At 39.1% G+C, this 7,288-nt stretch overlaps 1 protein-coding gene across 1 annotated transcript in view; it reads right to left on the bottom strand.

Annotated features, from left to right (window-relative positions):
* Positions 1-7,268, bottom strand: part of NUMA1 (nuclear mitotic apparatus protein 1) — a 64,833-nt gene extending 57,565 nt beyond the window's left edge. The window contains exon 1 of the mRNA XM_039847928.1: positions 7,107-7,268. The gene's annotated coding sequence lies outside the window, so the exon portion shown is untranslated. The remainder of the gene's footprint in view (positions 1-7,106) is intronic.
* Between the last annotated feature and the right edge of the window lie 20 nt (positions 7,269-7,288).

Below are 7,288 nucleotides of genomic sequence, written 5' to 3' on the forward strand. Positions count from 1 at the left end.
AAAGGAAGAGAAGGGGCACAACAAAATCTTGACAACTAAATGCATGCATAATCTTATTGAAAAAAAAGTCTATGAAAGACAGAATTAGGAAAATTTGAGAAATCTGAATGAGTATTGTATATTGGATGTACTGAATGTTAACTTTCAATGTTAATATTCCTGGTTATCGAGGAAGATGGTCTGGTTTTTAGGAAATAGTTGCTGAAATATTTAGGTATTTCGATGTAACATGATATTCTTCACACCCAACAGTCAAAAGGTTCAGAAAATGAAGGACAGACATTCAGCAAATGTGGCAAAATGTTAATTTGTGAATCTAGATGAAGAATATATGTTTGTTATATTATTTTTGTAAAATAATATAACAAACATATATTATCAGTAGATTTGAACGTATATATGAGTATATAAATATTTGTATATTATTCCTATAAAATATCTGTAGTTTTGAAAAGTTGATGAGGAGGAAAATCCTGTATTATACAGTTCTTTATATATTCAGCTGTGAGAGATATAATAGGTATGCACTATATATTTACTCACTATCTAAGAAACTGGGCTTTGGAGAGCAGCAACCAGAGAAAGTCCACTTTGCAACACAGTTCATCAGGAGTACAGTGGCAAACTCTTAGGGAATAAGAGAGGTTTCCCTCAAACTCACAACATCACGCCACAGGAAAGACAGAAAAGCAGGCAATTAAAGCTATTATTACCTCACCTCCTCACTGAGGACATCCAGAAGTCAGGCATTCAACAAATGCCCACTTACAGGGCAGAAAGCAGTTGCTGCCCACACAGAGGACCAAGAACTAGGGTCACAATGCATCTACCTTGCCACAGGGTACCAAAAACTTGACTACCTGCAAAACAAGTGTCTCTGGCCAGTCACAGGAAGGTACCTAATTGGTCAAATAAATATGCCTGAAACATATGCACTCTTTATTCTTCGCCTGATAAACCAGTCAACTGCAATAAGGCAGAAGAAATCTACAAAGCTAAATCACTGGCATTTCCTGCACTGGCTTCAAAGAAACTGGCCCTTAAATAGGACAGAAAGGGCAGATGACACAGCTGCCAAAAGAGGACTCAACCCAAGAGCATATGCCCTGGGCAATATGCCCTCTCTCCCTTCTACAACCACCAGATCATTTTACTTCTGCCAAGCGGTCCTTTAATATGGCGAATTACTGTCCAATGGTCAACCTTTAACCTTGACTCTCTCCTCCCTTCAATGACAACCAAGATACTACCTTTTCCACATAACCCTTCCCTCAATTTTACAGAAGGAATAGTTAAAACTATTCCCTTGAAACTTCTATCAACTGGAGTAAGATCTGTAGTGGTACAACATAGAGCTTGCTTCTAAAATCTACCATGCTCAGCATTTTTACTAAAGAGAATGAAAACATATAAGGCCTGCTTGTCAAGCTTTGGAATTATAAACTGTCGACAGAAAATACAATGCTTTTAGATCTGATTTGACAAAAGATTTAACAGGTTTGATGGTACCAAAATAACAACATACAATTTAACAGGATTAAATATAAAGCCCTGCATTTAGAATAAAACTAACACAAGATGGTAGAGACCTGTTACAGCAGTTCATATTATAAAGACTGCCTTTGAGGGAGGGAAAAAAAGACTGCCTGTGGTGGGAGGTGGAGAAGAGGCTGTTACTACATATGCTCTCAATGAACTATGAATCTGACAGATCAACCTAAAACATCAATGCTTGCTTTGCTACTCAAGGCTCAGGTCACATGAGTAGATGAGATGACTCTGTGCCCCACCTTTGAAAAGCAAAGTGAGAGTACATGTAGAGAAAGAATGGCGATCTTAGAGAAGAGTCTGAAAGTCATGTCGTGACAAATGTGAGAGAAGAATTACAGATGTTTAGCCGGGGAAAATATGAAAACATTTTTCTATATGTATGCATGCTTGTCATGCAGATGAGGAGAAAAACTATGTTTTCTCCCACAAGAAGACACAATCAGAACTAGCGCATGAAAGGTATAGGAAGAGAGATTTTTGTTTTTACATAGGGAAGAACCTTCAGGACAATAAAGATATCAAGAAAGTGGGTTATGGAACCTGGAATGCTTGGAATAAAATACCAACTCAACCACTTACAAACTGTATATGGCTTTGGGCAGATTAATTTATCTGTGCCTCAGTTTCCTTGCCTATTAAAAGGAATAATAATAATAGTACTTACCTCATAGAGCTTTGGGAAGCAGTTCAAGTAAAGTGCTTAGAACAGTGCTTGGCTCACAGTATGCTACAAAAAAAGGAAGTTACCTTTTGCTATTACTGATTCGCTATAATGAACCAGATAACCAAAAATCCTGGAAATGCTTAGAAAATATAATCAACACACCTTTTAGACTATACCAGTTAAGTCATCGTCTCACAGCTCCATACTCTGTTATATACTCTGCTTTGTGACGCTGGGGCTTGGACTCTGCCAACTTCATTTCACCTTTGCCAGCTGGCGAGCTCCGTGTTAGGTTCTGTCAATAGGGGGTGCTAAAGGGAAAATAGTAGGCAGGAGGAGGCTACAGAGGACTTTTGCCCTTGGCTTGCTGTTTCTTGACAACAGCAATTGGTTCCTCCCCCACTTCTTTCCAAACTCCCAGAACCGGCCTCATTGTGCCCTTTCAGAGACACCACACCAGCTGGGCAGAACTCAACTAAACCTGGCTCCTCCAGGCCCCTCCTGTGAGCTCCTGAGAAACTAGCAGCACCAGGCAACACCCTCTCCTCAGAGAATCAGAGCACAGTTACTCCAGATCCCTCCAGACTTCTAGGTTCTGATAACCCCCTTCCTCTCTGTTTTTCAGTCCTGTATGAGGCAAGTTACTTTAAGATTCCCTCTTCGCTTTTTCACCCTCCAACAAAGTTTAAACTAATTCTCTCTACTGGGTTCACTCTATTAAAATAGCTGTGTGTAGTTTCTATTTTCCTGAATGGATCCTGATATATAGATAAACTGAGTTCACAAGAAAGTAAGGGAACCAGGAACCAGAAACAAAGCAGCTGAGAAATGAATTAGTGAGCTGATGGCATAGCATCTTAGCAGTGTAAGGAATTTATGAACTCCTCATAGTCCAGAAGACAGATCTTGAGTCCTCAAAAAGCAACTGAGATTCCTGTAAAAAGCCTGACACCCTCTGTAAAAAGATAGACTAGGGAAAAAAAAATCTATCCGCTGAGAAATAGGAAGCCTGCCCTGCTTACCTACTGAAGTGGGACGGAAAAAAAAACCTAGGAATTAAAAATCATAGATGTGTACATGAGGTAGATTTGGAGATAAAATTTATACTAAGCTTGTGCCCTGGAAATCTACACGTAGAGAAAAATAGCATATATTTTGATCCCAGGTTGGGAATCGCCTTAAGTGCCCAACAGAAGCAGACACGAAGTTGCTCCAGGAGATATGTAAATGGTTAATAAATACATGAAAAGGTGTTTAACATTATCTGTCATTAGGAAAATGCAAACTAAATCCACAATGAGATACTCCTACACCTCCATGAGAATGGCTAAAATTAAAAAGACTGACAATACTAAGTGTGTTGGTAAGAACATGAAGCAACTGGAGCTCTCTTACACTGATTATGGGAACATAAATGGTATAACCACTTAGGAAAACTGGTGACTTCTTAAAAAGTTAAACATATACCTGCAATATGACCCAGCCATTCCATTCCAAATAGTCAGGAAAATATATATCCACTCAAAGATTTGTACATGAATGCTCACGGCAACTTTATTCACAACAGAGAAAAACTAGAACCCCAGAAGTCCATCAACAGTGAATGATAAACAAAACTATGATACAGCCATACAACAGACCACCATTTAGCAATAGAAAGTAACAAATTACTGTTACATGCAACTAAGTGGTTAAATCTCAAATGCATTATGCTACATAAAAGAAATCAGACACAAAAAAGTACACACTGTATGATATAAAATTCTAGAAAGTGCAAATTAATCTACAGTGGTTCCTGAGACCGAAGTGAAGGAAAAGATGTAAAGAGGCATGAAAAAACTTTTGGGAGTGACAGGAATGCTCATATCTTGATTGTGGCAGCTTCTTATAGGTATACACATTTGTCAAAACTCTTTTTCCTTTAAATAAAGCTTACTATAATAAATTACACCTAAACAAAGTTGATTTAAAAAAGAAAATACTGCTCTTGGGAAAAGTGACCTCAACGCAAGCTACATAAGATTATCATAGATGATGCTCCTCTGAATATGTGCTCATCAAATTACAAAACACTTGAGGAAAAATTCACCATTAACAAAAGTTACAACTAATGGCAGGATTAGCCTCCTAAAAACTTCAGATAATTGAATATGACAGAGACTACAAGTTAAATTTATTTAAAAGAATTATAACAAGATGAATTGAAAACCACAAGACAAAATCAAGATGCTACGAAAAACAGGCAGATTTGAAAATGAACCAAAAAATATTTCTAAAAATAAGAATTCAAAAAGCAAATTAAATCTAGCTGAAGAGTAAATTAGCATGCAAGGATAAAGGCAATTACTCAGAAGGTAACACAAAAATATAGAGATGCAAACTACAGTGAGATACCACCTCACACCTGTAAGAAAGGCTACTGTCAACGAGACAAGTAATAACAAGTGTTGGAGAGGTTACGGGGAAAAATTAGCCCTCATACATTGCTGGTGGGATGTAAATTGGTACAGCCAATTTACATTGGTATGGAGGTTCCTCAAAAAATTAAGAATAGAATTACCATATGACCCAGCAATTCTTCTGGAAATCTACCCAAAAACTTTGAAAACAGTTATCTGTAAAGATATATGCACCCTGATGTTCACTGTAGCATTATTCACAGTGGTATTATTCTAGCATTATTCATAAAAACAACCGAAGTGCCCTTCAATCGCTAACTGGATAAAGAAGATGAGGTACCTGTATACAATGGAATATTACTCAGCCATAAGATGAAATACCGCCATTTGCAACATCATGGATGGATCTTGAGATTATCATGCTAAGCAAAATAAGTTAGAACAAGTTGAGAACCATATGATTTCACTCATGTGGGATATAAAACTGAAAGCAACAAATGAATAAGTCAGACAAAAACTCATGGACACAGACAACAGTTTAGTGGTTACCAGAGGGAAAAGGAGGAGGGGAAGTAGATAAGGGTAAAGGGGGTCAAATATATGATGACGGAAAGAGATTTAACTTTCGGTGGTGAACACACAAAGCAATATACAGATGATGTATTATTGAATTGTACACTTAAAACCTATATGATTTTATTAACCAATGTCACTCCCAATAAATTTAATAAATAAAAGCTAAAAAAAAAAAATACTGAAGAACTAAAAATGTTTTCCAACAAAGAGTGTTTACCACTAACAGATCCTCGCTAAAGAAAACACCTGAAGGATGTATTTGTCTATTTAACACAAAAGAATGGAATAACTTGCAAGAATGGTGAAAAACACATATATGGGTAAAATGAAATAATCATTAACACAAAACAATACTTACTATTAATTAGAATTGTTCAACATTGATATGGACTGCCTTTAGGAGTGGTCTCATTCTTGGAAGTGCTCATTTTGAATATGGACAAGACCTTTTGATAGGTTTAGTGTACACTGGGTGAGAGGCTGAAATAAATGAGCCCCAACATACATATTGACCATAGAGTTTTATTATTTAAGACACAGCTGTCAAAACACTCCCTGATCAGCTGTTTAGCCATCTGAGGCAAGACTTTGCCCCCATCTTAACAGTTCTAGAACTCAACTCTTACTTCTAGGCATTCTTCCCACTCCCATAAAGAACATTCTAAATAGAAATGTTTCTGATGTGTGCTTTTGGGTAAGATCTTCTAGTTCGGGGGAAGTAGAGCTTTTGGGATTAGATTAAGATTCAGGCATTACAATTAGTCATCACTTGCTTGAACTTGGGCCAAGAAGAGCACTTTGGAATCTTTTACAGAAAACTATGTGCCTCTTCCTCTAAAGGAGAAAATACCACAGGAACAGAGAGGGAGGGAACATGTACACTCATCCCTGATGACTGACAGCTACCTTACCTGATCTAAACATTCTCCCCAGGTTCTCATATATTCACCTCAGTAAAGATCTCCACAAGAGAGAGAGCCCCAAATACCTTTACCATCAAAGGTTACTCTGCCCACCAGAGTAACACATTTGACAACCCAGAACTTTGGAAATACAAGACCAGGCGACAGGCACCAGAGAGGGAAGCATGGATTAAAGCAAGCATATATCACATTTTCGAGAGGCAGTGCTATTCCAGGCAAGAGGACAGTGTAATAGAGGTTCCAAAGCCATTAAATAAAGATGGGAAAGCCAGGCTTCTACTCGCTTTCAGACCAAGAAAGCTCATTCATTTCAAAGCATACATTTATGGTCATGCCATGTTTCATATCCTGCCTAGGCATCAGGATACAGGGACAAAAGACAGTCTCTATTTAGAAGGGCAGGCATGCAGACACTCTTAGAATACCAGAACATCTTACTAGATTTGACCCTCAAAACAACTCCAGGAAATAGGTAAGGCAGGTAAGTTCGTTGTTTACATACATGAAAAGTGAAGCTCAAAATAAATTGACTTGTCCAAGACAACCTGCACCCCCACAGAGCCCCTCCCGTCCTTATTTAGCCACAATCCTCAAAAACTCCAGTACAGCTACCCACGCACTAGCTATGTAACCCTGGCCAAGGTAAACCTCAGCTTGCTATAATAAGGTTAGGAATATTAAAAAGATGATCCACATAAAGGATGTGGCACAATGCTGGCACGTAGATGGTGCTCAAAAAACGTTTACTACTACTACTACTACTACTACTACTACTACTACTACTACTACTACTACTACTACTGTTAACAATAATAGGCTTAGACTTCTCATTACAGGACTCATCGTGACAAGCCTTTCAGGAACCTGAACTACCCACCCACAGCTCCCACCGTCGCCCTCAGACGAATTTCCAGACACGCCCCCCAAACTCTCTCCACCCCCCTCAGGCACGCCCAGCACCTCCCCCTCCGACTTAACCCTCTTCTCACAAACCTTACTCCGGGTAGATTCTCCCGTCAGACTCCGTTACGAAGGCGGACTTCCGCTCGCACGCACCTCTCCAGTACCCACTCTAGGCCTGGGCATTCCTGTGGGCACTCAGGTCGAACGCCAGCCGCGGGCCCGCGCCGGTTACCTGGCCGCGCGCTCTGGCTCCGCCTCCCGCTTTCTCGGAC

Source organism: Pteropus medius, unplaced genomic scaffold (assembly GCF_902729225.1).
Source record: "Pteropus medius unplaced genomic scaffold, Ma_sr-lr_union100, whole genome shotgun sequence".
NCBI classification, from domain to species: Eukaryota; Metazoa; Chordata; class Mammalia; order Chiroptera; family Pteropodidae; genus Pteropus; species Pteropus medius.